Source organism: Lissotriton vulgaris, chromosome 5 (assembly GCF_964263255.1).
Source record: "Lissotriton vulgaris chromosome 5, aLisVul1.2, whole genome shotgun sequence".
Lineage (NCBI taxonomy): Eukaryota > Metazoa > Chordata > Amphibia > Caudata > Salamandridae > Lissotriton > Lissotriton vulgaris.
In genome coordinates, this window is record NC_141693.1 from 1,284,894,162 (window position 1) to 1,284,911,058 (window position 16,897).

The 16,897-nt window shown below is 46.1% G+C and overlaps 1 protein-coding gene and 1 pseudogene across 1 annotated transcript in view; one reads left to right on the plus strand and one right to left on the minus strand.

Moving 5' to 3' along the window:
* LAD1 (ladinin 1) overlaps positions 1–16,897 on the plus strand; it is a 276,482-nt gene that overhangs the window by 105,184 nt on the left and 154,401 nt on the right. The window lies entirely within an intron of this gene.
* On the minus strand, positions 7,214–8,263 carry LOC147712469 (histone RNA hairpin-binding protein pseudogene; annotated as a pseudogene).

Consider the following 16,897-nt stretch of genomic DNA (forward strand, 5'->3'; position numbering starts at 1 on the left):
AAAGATATGTGAACTGTAAACTCTATACATATCTTGAAACTTCCAAACTATTTCATCACTCCCAGACGGGCTTTCGACCTAGTGGCGGTGGTGGAGGAGTCCAGAAAGATCCTAGACTCCGGAGGTTCCGTAGCCATCATCCTCCTAAACCTCAGTGCAGCCTTCGATACGGTGAATAACCTTACCCTCTTACATTGTCTCAAAAAACTGGGAGTGACAGGTAGGGCCCTCTCCTGGTTGGAATCATTCCTTCAAGAAAGATACTTCCAGGTGTTCGAGGCAACACCCATTCACAACCCCTACCCCTACAGTGTGGGGTCCCCCAGGGCTACTCCCTAAGCCCCACACTTTTTAACGTGTATATGTCCCCACTGGCTGAGATAGTTGCACCCTTTGGAATTCAAATTATCAGCTATGTGGACGATACACAGCTTACTGTGGCACTGAATCAGGCAGAGCCAGCCCCCCACAAACCAGAGCTCCTGTCTTAAAGAAGTCGCCAGCTGGATGAGTCAGTCCCATCTCAAACTCAATGGCGACAAGACGGAGCTCATGCTGCTAGGTAACCATGCAATCTTCAATCCATATACTCTATGGCCATCATGCATGGGACCCACCCCAATCCCTAAAAAGGAAATAAAGAGTCTGGTATTCTGGCTTGACCATGAGCTCACCTTTAGAGCCCAAGCCAGGAAAACAGCGGCCACCTGTTTTGGCCTGCTGGAATTAATACGGAAAATAATGCCCCTGCTACCTGAGAACTCAAAACAAATTCTTATCCAAGCCCTCATACTATCAAGGCTGGACTATGGTAACGCCCTTTACTTAGGAGCCCCCATCTCTGTGATCCACAAACTCCAGATAGGCCAGCATTCAGCAGCAAGACTCCTCACAGGCACCAACAATCTCTCCTCAGCTAAACCAGCCTTAAAGACATTCCACTGGCTCCCCATACAGGAGCGCATACACTTCAAAGCTCTTTGCATGGCCCACAAAAATTTGCAGGGCATAGGTCCCCTGATTCTGACCAACTTTATTAAGCCCTGCAAAACAACTAGAAGCCTCCGTTCTAATGACCTACTTCTAGCTGAAGTACCAAGAATCAGGAAATCCCACACAGGAGGTCGCCTCTTCTCCTATAATGCATTCAAGCTATGGAACTCCCAACCTCTCCCTATCCATCAAGAAACCAACCACCTCGCCTTCCGCGGACAATTGAAGACATGGCTTTTCCCATAAATTCCATCTGTTCTCTGCCGCACGTCCGCAGCGCTGGGATGCTTTCGGGTAGCCATGCTCTATATAAGAGCATATTCTATTCTATTCTATTTACAAACTATATAAGCAACTGTTAGGATGGAAAAGTCCCCTGCACATGGATAGAGATGCAGCCCTGCCCTGAGTTTCACAGCTGCATAGATATCTGGATCCCTAGCACTGATTTATGGTCATGGGCAAATACGGGTCATAAGTGTGCACCATGACTTAGGCCTGTCCTCATGATTATGCCATCTTGCTAGACTGGGAGGGACACATTTAGTACTGCCTTTGTAATTGTAGCATGCTACTGCACTTACCTGGAGTTAAGGATGGCGGTGGAACAAACAACTCTCTGTTTAGCTGTGATTAGTAGTATAAACAGGTCTTTATATTGTCACTTGAGTGGCGTTTTTGGACCCACTCATGTAAAATACCAGTGCTTTCTATGTCCCTCACACTTGGCCTACATATTGATTGTGTGTAGCTTGATACTTGTGTTCTTGCTAGGATATGTGTGCCTGTGCATGGTAAATAATATGTATGCCTTTGGGTTTCAATTTGGAAGACCAGGACCTTGAAAGGATAGTGGATGTGAGGTCTGCAGCTCCCAGCTAGGAGATGTGGATTGCTGACATTATTGAGGGCTGGGGTGGGAACACACACACACACACACCAGGGGAAGGGGTGTGCACATCAGAGAGATGTTGGATTTGATAAGGTTGGCACTGTAGGATCAAGAGATCATGAAAAAGGCAAAGGCTTAGGCCTTTGAACCTTTATGAGGCATATTTCAGTGGAGGCTGACAGCCGGTGTGATCCCCAGTTTCTCAAAACTGGAGCCACTCTGCTGTAGCAGACTGTCCCTTTGAGAAAGTGCAGGGCAGAGGAGAGGGCACTGCCAATAAATTGAGACCCACAGCAGGCATATCGAAGGTCCATATACTAAATCGGGCATGTCTGGATTTGGACTACAAAGGTGAGAGCATGAGTCCCACAAGTTGTTTACAACTCTGTTCCACAGTCAAGCTCAACTGGATTGAAAATCACCAAGAGTGCTAGTTGCTGTAACCATAAATAGTGATTAGTCTCCCTGGAGAATGAGGCGCCATCTCCCAGGAAATCAAAACCTCTTGGCCTGAGCCTGGAACATCAGCCTACCGCTTTCCTGCCAAGATCAGGGTATCCTGTGAGGAGGAGGATGGTCGGAGGAAGCAAGGCCCAGTCAGTCTTGGTGATCAAAGTGTTAGAAACCTGATGCATCTGGAAGTATTGCAGGAGTGCAGTAAACCCACCTGCTCTTTGGGAGAGCTGAGATAGGTGAACCCCTTGTACCAGGAGGGGGCTACCAGGAAGCTAAGGCCCTCGCCTGTGTTCACCCTGAAGTCAGGAACACCCTTTTACCAGGAAGGGGGCCACAGTGAAGAAAGGGCAGTTACCCAAGTGGGCACACAATTCGGCGACCCTCTCCCCGTCTCTGTGTGCCAGGAAGGGGAGTTACCTTAAAGATAAGGTTGTCACTCATTTGCAAGATGAATTTGACAAACTTCATGTGACCAGGAGATGAGCCACAGTGAAGATAAGTACGTCGCTAAGTGCCAGCCAAAGTTGACAACCCCTGTGAGGCAAGACAGTCCTACAGTGAACTCATGGCTGTCACCCATGATCATTGTGCCAAGGATGCTGTGAAGAACATTTACTGATTGCCGCAGCAGCTGGGAGAGAATGTATGACACTGATGCAGGCCATCTGATCCAGTGCTTAGTTTGCAAAAAAAGTAGTGCCAGGTCCTTCGTCAGGAGTACACTACAGCTTGCACCATCCGCTGCCAATGACTGTGCCAACACAACAACTATCCATCAACATAACGGTCAACTAACATGGTGCCACTGTGTGTCACATGATTTCAGCCCCCTTCACATGGTCACCCAGTGAGGAGCAAAAATGACATGGTGGAGGTGAAAACGAGCAGGAAACTACTGTAAACAGTGGATTTCCAGCTTGTTGTTGGAGACTTTAAGCAACTGATGTCCATAAATGTTATGAAAACACCCTAGGACATTGGTGACAACCTCGATGACACTTTGTTTTTTGGTTTTTGGGAGGAGGTGAGGGGGTTTGGTGAAGGGAAGAAGAACGCCTATTAGTTAGCTCTCTGCACAAGGCTCCACCTCATCCTCACACTGTGAAAATATTTTGTAAGTTAGCAGGTATGCATCACACTCTTACAAGTGTGAAAAACATTTTATTCCAAACTCCCAAAGCAATAATAATTGCTTGGAAGGCAGGTATTAGTCATTATAAATGTAAATGTCATTAATAAACAGCTGTTGTTGCACTCTTACCTAAATTAGGCAGACAGCACCACAACGTGGAAGACTATTATAAGTGCTAGCAATTACTTGCCCATCCCGAGCACTGGAAACAAAGCACTGATCTGAACGCTGAGGAGGGCCTACCTGTGATGGGAGGAAGTCCACAAGAGCCAATGAGGTCTCAGCATCGAGAGAGCGGAGCAGTCAAAAAGGCACTCCATTCCGTCTGTGCTTGCCAGCTGCAATCGGTCAGATAAGACTCTTCTCTGGCCATCAGGCATGCTAGAGACTTGCACGAATTTACCATAAGTCCCTGCTAACAGTGACTCCTAAGGCCAAATTAGGGTTTGTTGCATGGGGACCAGCGTGGGCCACATCTGAAAGCCTCCATTATCATCTGGAGAAAAAACAACCATGTGAAAAGGGAAAAAAGAGACTTTTGAATACTGCCCCAGATGACACTAGCACTCCACTCAAAACCTATCCAAATTGGAAAATTGCTGTACTCTAAAGGGGTCAGACTTACTATTCCCATACCAAACTTAGCCATGTTGGGGAACGTTTTGGATTCTAAAGGGACCATATTTACTATTCATACTCCAAAATTAAGCAGAATGATGTAAACTTTAACCCTAATAAAAACATTTTTTTTAAAGTAATTTAAATTGTTAAAAAACATTGGAATACAATAATTATAATTTATCCATTTACATACACATCTAATTAAATACAATTATTTTTAAAACTTTTTCTAAACAGATATTTAATTAATTAAACTAATAGGCTATTAATTTAACATATAGAAATCCATAAATAAACATGTAACCATTAATATATAACTACCCAACTGCAAACACAAACCACCAAAAACATATCATAAACAAAACCTCAATTGGTGCCACAAATAATATATCTCACAAACAAAAAATACAATTTAAAACAAAATACAATGCCTAAACTTTACAAATTAATTGTAATTATGTAATAAGAACAATAAAATATTACGAATGAAAAATTTGATGAATACGTTTAAAAAAAGAATATGAAATCACTCTCCATCATATATATATATACACACACATATATATACACACACACACATATGTAAGCAATATTAAAATATGCAGTATTATGTACATTACTATTTTTTACTAAGTAATAAAAAGTAATTCTTACCTTTGATAATAATTTCTACAATATTCATGACATTAAATTAATGTGTCCACAATATTGCAAACAAACAATATTTGAAGGTGAACCCTTCCACTAGATTTCATGTGAACGATAACGTGTATGCTTATGTTTAACTCTATATAAACTTTTATTAAGTTCACAGCTACCCGACGAGGGTTTCCCAGCGCAACTGTAGTACCAAACAACACACTGACACTGTCCTAGAAGAGCCATATTTAATATTGTTTCTAAAGAGAACTTTGATGGGGCTGAAACGAGACTGAGTCGGATGGGAATTTCAAAGTTAGTCAGATAGATTAGTTGTCCAGCCTCCTGTTCTAACTGTGCTAAACATTGATTGAATTGCTTAGTCAGACTTCACTGACTGAAGGGCACTACTAGAGTGCAGGTATGCTGAAGCAAGCCACCAATGACCCTAGGACTGACTGGTGTCAAATGAAGCCATAGAGGTGATACACAATGCCTTGAATTTAACCCACTTCTCTATGGGAAGTCAGAGAAGTGAGGGCAGATGAGAAGATACCAGTTGATGCTTTTTGTATATGCAGTAGCAACTGTGCTGTGGCATTTTGGATCGTCTGAAGCTTCTTGAGAGCCTGGGCATAAGATGATAGTTGCCTGGACATTGCTCTTCTGAATATGGTCTGGTAGAGCTCACATCATTTTTCAGGCTAATATTATTCTGTAATGAGAAACATTCCTCACTGAGAATGGTGGGGCCAATATGAAGTCCTTTACCTTGCTCTAGGTGCGCTGTTTTTCAGTGGTGATGTTGTAGACTTTCTAGTACGTTAAAAAAATATATACTTAAAGTCAATTCTATTTGCATGGATAATAGTGAAGTTCTTAAAACAGTTGTAGGTGACTTCACACTCTCGATACCAGTAGACACAATCTGCCCACTCTCACATTAGATTAATAGGAAGTTTTCAAGTGGTCTGCCAATCTGTTTATAATGAAGGAAAAATGTCCACAATAGATCCAGACCTAAATGTTCCTTGGAAATGTCAAAGAAGCAGTCTTTCACAGTTAATGGAGTAGGCCCATGAATCAGGGATTCTCTGTAGGGGCTGCAGTATTTCTTCCAGTTTTCTAGCACAAGGCAAAGAAGGATTCGTTATCAGCAGCAATAAAGCGCTTTTTGTGAGAAAATCCCTTTTTTTTAGAGATGAATCCCCATTTTATGCCAAAATTGCTGTTTTTTTCACTCTGCACACTGGGGTACCGCCATCCAGTCACCAGTGTACGTGTTATGGCCTCTAAAACATGGTACACTTGAATGGTCCCCACTTGGTATATTTAACTGTTCACTATGGGTGTGTTACAGGAAAATACACTAATGACATGGAAAGTTAAATTCAGCCTGTGAACTGCAGCACCTATTGTGCCATCCACTAGGCTACCATGTTAAAACATGGCTGCACGTCTAGATGTGTAGGCTGGCTGTTGCAGTGTTTAACCCTTTCGATGCTGATGACGAGCTCAGCTCGTCATCACCCACGGGTGTCGTGTGCTGATGACGAGCTGAGCTCGTCATGGTGCCACTAAAATGGCATTTTCCAGCACTGGGGGGGAAAACGCCCAGCAGCCATGTGGTTAAACCAGCAGGCAAACTTGTGAAAATAACCCTACATCTAAAAATGAAATAAGTAACCCCTAATTAGGCCTTGCAGTACACAAGGTAGTGTGGCTAGTATTTAAAAGTGACCATGGAAGAAATTTATATTGGCACGGTCCAGGCACTGACTAGCCCCCAAAAACCATTTTCACTTCACATGGCTGTAGATGGTCCTGTGAGGAAAACTAAAGTTACAATAAAATGCTAGTTTAGCCTTTTGGTTCAGGGTAAGCTACAGAAATGATTCAACTACTGTTTTTAACATTTATTAAAATCAATGTCAGTGGTAAAATTGGATTTTGGATAAATATTCAGAAAACATATCTTTTAAAATGTTAGCCTTTGAGAAGCTGAATCCTCAATAACCTAATTGGCATTAGAATGCCAGAAGCACCAGCGATTCAGTGTTGTCCCGTTAATAAACTATGAAAACTGCTATCAGAGCAGCAACAATGACTTAGGCCTTTTGGCACAATGAATTGATGTGAGGTATGTAACTCATCTCAGCTCAAGAAGGGCAGTTGGGGAGGCATCAGAAACTTCCTTAACTTGAAAGAGACCAGGCTGAGGCCTTGCCATTGTCAAGAATCAGCTTAGATGACAGGCACGCAGAAGCTAGACACACTCGATAATGTCCTATGCATGATTAAAAGAGTGGGTATTTTGGCTGATCAGATCTACCCAAGATTCATAGAATCAGATACAGTAGTGCCATCCCTTGAAACATATGGCATCTCGAAGAATGAGCTCTACTAATTGATTTTTCTCTTAGTCCCTGCCCTTCTTTATCCCCTGTTTGCTGTGTCTATTGATACTTATCACTCTGCGTCGAATCAAACTGGGATCCTTTTACATGGGACAGTATTGGCTTTGATTGAAACAGTCCATCGACCCATCTTGAATTAAGATTAGCTTAGCCATTTTGAATTTTCAACAGTCTCTTGCAAACATGTATCCAGTTCAAACTCTGCTCCATCTTGATAGTCAATACGCCGAACCTTTGTAGGAGTTCCAGAATAGGCATCATCCTGAATGCACAAAGTAGGCTCGTCCTCTGGATCATCCTCCTGACTGCACAAGATGGATTCACCCTCTTGACCACACACAGTGGGTTTATCTTCCTGACTGCACACTGTAGAACCACTATTTACTGATTCAGTCTCTAGCTCATCAAGGACCACTCTCATGTCCTGCATATCACTTCCTTCTTCACCAGGAGGATCCCAAGCATGCAGAGCTATCTTCCAAAGTTTGATCTGTTGATCCCAGGACCTGCGACTGTATTTCTTATATTTGTTTGGAGTTCTTGGGTGGATTGCTGGGTTTCGAACAAGCCTAGGAACTTATTTGCAATATCTGTCGTAGGCAATAGTGTTCTTTCCATAGTTGATTTGTTTCTGCCTTCGAATTAACACATTAACATCAGATTCAAACTCTGCCGTCACAGAAGACTCTTTGGAATCCGAACTGCCAGACGAACTTCTTCTTTCCCGTGCAACAATAATCATTGATCAAGAGTTTTCTTTTGTACCTTCCAATTTCGGCATTCACATTTGCCCAAATATTCTCTTCTTCCTCCACAGCACTTCCCCAGTCGGCACATCTGGACATCGGCCTTGGGGCTCAGGTGTAGTAAAACTGTCCGGCCTTTGCCTTTCCTCGGTCTTTTCTTCGTCGTCAAACACCGATCTGTCGGAATCGTCATTTCTTCTTCGTCTGCCATCGGAGTATCGTTTTCTACCTTCAGACCAACGTGATGGTGGGAGAGACCTGCTCGCCTTGTCGCGGGGGCTAACGCCGAGCCGCTGTTGGAAGGCCATGGCGGGGAGGCACCGGGCTCTGACGATTTGTTTACGCTGGTGTATGCTCAGTGATGTTCCGCATTGTACATTATTTTAAGTGTGCTTTTTATAGGTTATATATTGGTAGGAAACTTCATCCAGTAGCGAACAAACCCGGAGAAACATTCAGCCCTTAGCCGAGCATTTGAGAAGCACATGCTATAAGAACATTTTCAGCAAATACATTTGAATTCTTATGAAAGTGTTGAACAATGCTGTAATTATTCCTAATATCTTTTCATCAGACAGGCCAACTGTCCAATTTTGAAACTTTCTTTTTGTATTCTCTTGTTTTTGCATGTTTTGCCGTGACCCACTCCAGTAATTGTTGTAATATTTTGTTTGACAGCGCAGTGGGTATACCATGCAGTTACATAGTGCCGTAAACACTTAATCTGCATTTGCTATTCTACCTGTGGCAGAAATGTGCCACCATTGTAGTACCCCTGCATACCTACATTCGACGTGTAAACAAGGAACAATGGAAGTTAAAAGTGCTACTCCTTACAATTAATATTGTTTCTTAAAAATATTTGTTAAAGGTTTGAGTTGCACTGGGTTGAGCCATGGGTTAGTGGAGCTACTGCAGTTTACATTTTTATACGTTGAGGTTAAAAAATCTGTCATTTATTACTTTATCATTGTGCTATGTTGGTGCTTTCTCAAATTTGGTTGTAATGTGGTCACATCCTAGCACAGTTAAATTGGTTGTACATTCTTAACCAGAGAAGAAGCATTTGCTTACAATGTTAACGGCCATTTCTACTCTTGGAAATCTGAACAGGTGTAAGACAAATGGGAGCATTCATGCGCTGACATTTCATTTTAACATTTAAACAGGAGTGTGCCGTTTTGCCATAGTTGTAAAAGTGCCTGCAGTGTCCATTTAGGTCTATTCAAGCAGTAACTGGAATTTTTTCAAAGTTGGTATTTAGCCTGTTTGCACCACCATGAATTTGCAGCCTTATTGTGCCGATTGCAAGCAACCGATCATAAGCAGCATCTCAACTAAAAAACAACCTGCATGTGGAAGTTATTCACTTATGCTCTTAATGTAAAATTGTATGTAGCATTGTACAGACATGAAATGCAATTTGTAAAGCTTATTTTCATATTTGTTTCCACTTCATCTGTATGAGACAATGTTGATAAATAAAACTAATACTTTAAAAAAAGAAAAAAAAAGATACTTATCACTCTGCTCACAAACACAAAGGCTAAGGGATGGCAAAGGTTTTACCAGGTCCATGACTCTGAACCCTTACACCAATTCATAATCAAGTGTAATGAGGGGTCTGAGGAAGAGAAACCTCTTGCTGTGACTTGAATAGTCGTATGCATCCTCTACTTGGTTACCAGTTCCCTGCTGCTCAGCCAGTGTCCTGCTGCTCAGCCAGTGTAAGTGTGATGTCATAGAATGCGGATGAGTGACTGGTGTGGATGAATGTCACTTGGAGAGAGTGGGCTGAGTAGCAAGAATGCGGCTCCTGTTGGGGCAATGTAACATTTTACTTGTGAGCTATAAGTAAGACTTATCTTATTTAATAAATCTGTTTCTTACTATCTATGTGTCTGGCTACCTGGATACTTGCCCACAAGTGCCTATCATCCTTTACAACACTGGTGATGACTGGAGAAAGAATCTACGCGTAGGAGGAAATTAAGCAAATTAAAGAGAAACTGAACCTACACAAGAAACTAAGAAGTAAATTAAGAGAAAAACAAATTGAAGTCTGGAAGGAAGAAATACGCCCTGGAAGCCCCGCCAGTGTGTGTTACATCTGACAGCCTGCAATTATCAGAAGAGTAGGGAGTTTCACCAAAGTACGCTGATTGAGCCCAACGGCATGATCCTGTTAACCGTTACCAACAGTGAGTGGGTTGGCTTGTTTAGCAGTTAATCGTTTTGTCATGCCGGTAGAGAGTGAACCAGCAGCATGACATTGAGCTTTGTGGAGATAACTAAAGAAGGATTTCTATGGCCGAAGTAGTATGGTGGATGTTAACTATTTTGTAAAACTGGTGAGTTTTATCTGGGTTGACATGCTGACTCGAGATGTGTGTAACTGTTTGCACTTTAGACTGAGTTTTTACTTTTGAATGCAGCACGTGGAGTAACACACAAGCATCCTAAAACTGACCAGGAAGTGAGCACAGCTGGCTGCATAATTTCTATCAGGATGGCATATTTGACCTCATTCACAGGCTAGTGGAGCAATGTATCCGTTTCGCAAGTGTACGCTTGGGCACCCGGTGTAATGTGCCAGGTCGCACTAGCACATGTGACTGCGGAGCTGCCACGATAATAACACTCAGGACACCGTGCTCCGTTTCCTCGTGGCTCAGACTAACTTAGTTGGCCACGCCTCGTTTACAATACAATGCGCGTGACGTCATGCGCCAGCGCTAGCGTGCCCTTGCCGGCGCGGGTAGACTGAACCGCTACCCTACGCCGTAGAACACTACATTCCTTCTGACCTTTATTAAACAAAACCATATCAAATACAATTGAAAAAGGTGGATCTGTTACCAGTCATCTAGTTCCAGTTTCTGGATCATCACAACAAGAAGTCAGCTAGTTGGGAGGATGGTGCTGGATTCTTGCGCAAACCATATCTGGACTGTTCTCCTCGGGACGGTGGCACCACCGTGTCATTCTTGTTAGGGTGCCGTTTCCTTGGAATCTTGCCGGAGAGCTTGGCAGGCTCTCCCCCGGGGTTGCCGGCAGTGACTGAGTGTCCTGGTTCATCGGGTTCTCCTCTTCAGGGGGGTACTGCTCCGGCAGCTTGAGACCGCCGTCATCCCTGAGTTGACTCGGACTGGCCCTCGAGCGATCGGGCCCTTGATGAGGTAGTGTTCCAGGGTGTACCTTCTAGAAGAATGAGATGTTGCAAGTGACTGTTTCAGTTCCCCTCTGGGCTGTCACCATGGTGCCGGTTCGGCGGAGGACAGTTCACGGCTGGTGCTCAAACTGGAGTCGGAACTTGCTCCCTGGATATCGATCCTTGATGTACATGTGATCTCTTACTTGAATGTCGGATTCTTTGGCTCCTCGCCGACTGCTGGCTTGGTCATTAGAGTGAGTCCGGTTGGCCAGGGTTCTCTCCGCGTCGACTTGGGCTGGGACCCAGGTTGGGTGATTCAGGATGGTGTCCTTCACTACTCGGCCCATGGTCGCCGGCCCAGGTGCTGCTTCGGTCGTGTGGTGCGGTGTCAGCCGGTACTCTCTCAAGAAACTGTAGATGGCCCTCTCCAGTGGTGATCCGTCAGCATGCGCAATGCGTATCGCCTTGTTGAGCGTACACATAAATCTCTCCACTTCCCCATTGGCTTGGGGCCAGCGTGGAGTTACTTTAAGGTGATGGATTCCCCAACTCTTTAGGTAATCCGCGAACTCCTGTCCCTGGAATGGTGGACCGTTATCCGTCTTGACCACTTCAAATATACCGTGTGTGGCGATAGTCTTCTCGAACTTGGTGATGACCTCCATGGCTGTCTGACTTCCGACAATCTCCACCTCCGGGTAATTTGTGAAGTCGTCAATGATCACTAGGGCATAGCGTCCATCGGGAAGGTGTCCGAAGTCTGCACTTACGCATTCCCAAGGCCTTTGGGGGTTGTTTTCCGTGATGACTGGGTGAGGGCGATCTGGCTGCCCCGCTGCTTGACACCAGGTGCAGGTTCTGACCGTCTGTTCTACCATTGCGTCCATTCCGGGGAACCACACCTTGGCTTTCAGCCGGCTCTTGGTTTTTACCATGCCTTGGTGTCCCCGGTGTGCCAATTCCACGGCTTGCTGGGCTAGGCTGACTGGCATTACCAGTCGCGGCCCTCGTAGGAGGCAGCCTCGGCTGTCGAGGGACAGCTCTTCTTTAACTCGCATCATGGACTCTAGCGTCGCTCTGGCAAGCTGTGTCCGCCTACTCAGGGTGGCTTGAAAAGGGCGCCAGTCATTTGATTGGACAGCATCCGCTGCTAGTTGTAAGCACTCGTCTCCTTGGGTGGCTTCAACGATGGTTTTGAGACTCATGGGCAGAGGCCGTGACCTTTCCAGTACCAGCCGGACGTATTCCTCAGTATCCTCCGCCTCTTCTCTTTCCGCTTTAGTGGCCGCTCGGGGATGTCTCGAGAGATAGTCTGCTGGATTCGTTGAGCCTGGTTTGTACTCTGCTCGGTAGTCATACTCTTGTAGTTGAAGTATCCACTTCTCGATCCTCGGTGGTGGCTTGGACACTGAACCCTGAAATAGGGGTATGAGAGGTTTGTGGTCTGTGGATACTGTGAAGGAGTGGCCATATACATAGACATGAAAATGCCGGCAGGCCCAGTGAATGGCAATTGCTTCCCCCTCTATTTGCAAGTATCTCTGCTCCGTGTCCGTTAGGGAATGGCTGGCGTAGGCGATGGGCGCCCATTCTCCATTGCTTTGACGCTCCGTTAGCACTGCCCCTAGCCCATAGGGGCTGGCGTCCACTGCGACGTCGGTGGATCTGGTAGGGGCAAAGTAGGATAAAGTCGTATCCGCCGACAGGGCTGCCTTCGTGGCTTTAAACACTTGTTCCTGTTCCGGGCCCCATTGCCATGTGGGGGTGGACTTCGTCAGTTCGCTGAGGGGTTTCATGAGATTGAAGAGGTTGGGGACAAAGCGATCTCAGAAGGTCACCATTCCCAGGAAACATTTCATTTCTGAGATGTTGCATGGGGCTGGGGCTTCTTGGACGTCCTTCACCTTGTCTGGGTCTGGTGCTATCCCTTGGTCGGAGAAGGTGTAACCAAAAAAGCTGATCTTGTTCTTTAAAAACTGGCACTTCTCATGGTGTAGGGTCAGGCTGGATTCTTTGATCCTTTGGAGGACTCCTTTCAGTCTCTGATGGTGGTGTTCTATTGATGATGTGTAGATTAGTAGATCATCGCTCACATTGAGAACTCCTGGTAGTCCGCTGAGAACTTCCCGGATGGAGTTTTGGAACACCTCGGCGGCACTCGAGATTCTGAAATTGAGGCGCCGGTATCTTCTGAGGCCTACGTGCATGGAGAAGGTGGTTATATATCGAGAGTCTGGGTGGAGTGGTAGTTGATGATAACCGGAGCGGAGGTCGATCTTTGAGAACCATCTTGCGCTGTTCAATTCTCCCAGGATGTCGTCGATGGTTGGGGTTAGGTGGCGTTCCCTCTTCACCGCTGAATGGTGGAGGCACATGTCCACGCAAATGCGGACTTGCCCTGGCTGTTTCGGCTTCCGGGCCACCACGATCGGGGACACCCACGGGGTGAGCCCGCTGACCTTTTCAATAATACCTTGTTTCTCCAATGCCTCCAGTTCTTCTTCGACCTTTTTCCTCAGGTGGAATGCAATGCGCCTATGCCTCAGCGCCACTGGTTGGACCAACGGGTTAATGTGGAGGGAGACTTCTTTCCCCTTGAGGCATCCGATGCCCTTGAAGGCTTCTCCAAACTCTTCCATAATGGTTTCTAGTTCTTCTTCCAGCACCGCCATGGCAAACGATATGAGCCTCAATTCTTCCGCTGACTGCCCACTTATTAGCATGCCACTGCCTTCTTTCGCACCTGCTATCATGCATGGTACTGAACAGCATATCGTTGCTGTATAAAGATCCCGCCATCGCGCAATACAAGCATGCCCTCTACCTAGCACGGTACTGTACTCCAGCAGCCTTTAACTGTGGCCCTACGAGCCACCTAAGGAGAGCGGCGGCCGGCCTCTCCTTCCTGCCTCACCACATCCTGCCTCGCCACACCGCAGGCAGATGCTATCATCATTGTCGCTAATTCAATAACTTGAGGCACTAAATGTTCTAAACCAGGCAAATGTTATGTTGTAGTCCTGATGATGATCCCGTTTTAACTTATGAGCAAGGGATCGAAACGTCAACATTTCTAAATAGGGCCACAAATGTCCACTGTGTCTAACTATTGTGGTTCCTATTTTTGGTCAAACTTGCTGATATTTCAATCTGAATGCAGGAGGCCACAGCTCAAAGTCCTTGCCTGTATTTTTGTTTTGGTTCTATTGTCTGTATTGATACCCCATTCCCCTACACTTTCCAGTCCTTTTAGTGTACAGGCTTGTGCCCCACTTTTAATGTTGTTCTAAGTATTTTTTTACTTTAATTCCTCCATTGTATGAATAAAACTCCATGTCCGGCTGGACATGGAGTTGTTATAGTAACCCAACATGGGCTATATTCAAATCATTTTGTGCTCATCAATTACTTGCTTAGGACCTTTGTTCTCTGAAACTGCCTTCTTTCGGAACATACACGGTGGTGGGTACTTTCAGGCCTTGGTGTTGCAGCTCAGTCTTGAAACATCCTATCAGGGGAATAGCTGTCTACTGGCCATACGCAAACACCCTGATCCTTGCCTTGCGTAGGAGGGCCGGTCGCGTAGCTGGTTGTACACATTGGCGGCCATCAGCTCAATGGATGCTCCTGTGTCGATAGTGGCTCTCACTTCCTGCTGGTGAATCTTGATGCGGCAATTCGGGAGACGCCGCTTCTTCCGTCGTGGCTGGGCAATCGCGAACACATAGTGGACCGGGTAATCACTCGTGTCATCGTCCATGTCTTCACTGTCTCGTTCCTCCAGCACTGCGTACGCAGCTTCTTTCTTGGCCTTCGCTGACCTGCACACCGCTGCAAAGTGGTTCATCCACCCACATGCACTGCACTTCTTTCCTTTCGCCGGGCAGTCCTGCATGCAGTGGGGCTGGCCTCTGCAATATCCACACTCCTTCTTCTTATCTTGCTGTTTCTTCCCCGCGTTTTGGCGCGCTTTTGGTCTTACCACGTTCACTATCTTCGCCATGTTGACTTGCTCTGTCTTGATGGGTCGGTGGAGGGCTGCTTCCATGTGGGAGGCTCTAGCCTGCGACAATTCTTTGGAGCGGCCCAGGGTGAGGATGTCCGCTAGTGGCTTGCCGTCTTCCTGAAGGATAGTGACTCTGAGTTTGGATGAGTAACACTCTTGGATTATCTGCCCTCAGAGTTCTTCCTGTCCATCACGAAACCCGCACGTGCTGGCCAACTCTTTTAACCTTCCGTGGAATGCATCTAACGACTCTTCGGCTTCCTGCTTGGCCTGGCGAAAGATGAACCTCTCATAGCCTCTGTTTGCCATTGGTTCAAAATGTGCATTCAAGGCATTGAGGAGGGTGTGATATGTCTTTGGTTTATCTTCTACCAACGTTTTGTAGATACGGTGGATGTCTTTACCTCCGAGATGGAGAAGTAGAGCTCTGCGCCTCTCACGGGCTGTGCCCGCCCCTTCGAAGTAGATCTGGAGACGATCAGTCCAGTTGCTCCATCGTGGAGCCAGGGACGATGGGGCCCCATCCACTATGAATGGTTCAATGGGGGAATTGACGCCATCTTGACACGTGCGAAAGCACTCCTCGCTGCACGTGCACTGCTCACCTCTTGTGCGCACCAGTAGCTGCCTATCCGAGGGTAGTTATGACGATGCCGGAGTTCTCTCCTGTGGCCGGCTTTTCCTCACTCTTGCCACAATGGTTGTCTGCCTGTCCACTCTGCCCTGTCCTTAGCGGCGGGCGCACGTGGCACCTGGGTGTAGGCCGGCTCCTGGGTGTAGTGTGGTATCACTTTCCCCTTTTCAGGGCATGAGCAAGGGCCCCAGGGGTCGTTTCAATATCAGCACCCAGGAGTAGTAGCACCTTCCAGGCAGACTCAAGGTCGGCGTGACTCTCGTGGGCCCCAAAGCACAATGGCTCTCAGTGTGGCTGAATCACGAGGTGGGGGATGGATAACTTGCACAGCTTGGGGTCTTTTAGCCCCTCGTCGCCAGTGTAATGTGCTAGGTCGCACTAGCATGTGTGACTGCGGAGCCGCCACGATAATAACACGCAGGACACCGTGCTCCGTTTCCTTGTGGCTCCGACTAACTGCGTCGGCCACGCCTCCTTTATTTTATACAATGAGTGTGACGTCATGCGCCAGTGCTAGCGTGCCCTTGCTGGCGCGGGTAGACTGAACCGCTACCCTACGCCGTAGGACACTAGACCCGGCTACCTTTGTGGGACAGCTACTCGATAATATTTTAAGGGTAATTAGAGTCTCATGTGTAGTGTACAGCCCTTGTGCACCCTCTAACTAAAAAATGAATTAAATACCCGTCATCCTAATATCGGTCCATCGCCTGTCACTTCGTTTAATGTGTACATGCAAATATTGCCTCAGTGCGTAGCCTGAATTCCACAAACGTTTGCACTGCCTGAGGAGATTTCTACACAGGCAGTTTGATTCAGTGCTGCTTCACTGTTATTTGGGAGTTGACAGTTCAACTGACGATCAATGACTTCGACAAACTGTCAGCTGCTCTCTCCTGCACTTACATCACCTGACAGCTGAAGCATCTTCATCGCTGCTGAATACGACACATGCACGTTTATGTTGGTGGCGGCCATCTTAATACTCAACCAGTCAGTTTTCCAGCTCTTTATTTCGACATGTTACGCTGCTTGCAAGATGCCATCTTTTTTGGGGGGTAAAAAAAAAATGAGTATTTCAAAACATTTCTCCACAGACGGAAGGGAACTCAGTTTATGAAACTGTCGCCTGAATAGTATTCCTAGACTCAGGAACTTAAGAGGTACTTTCACAAGTTTTTGCATACGTTATTGTGCGCACCTGCAA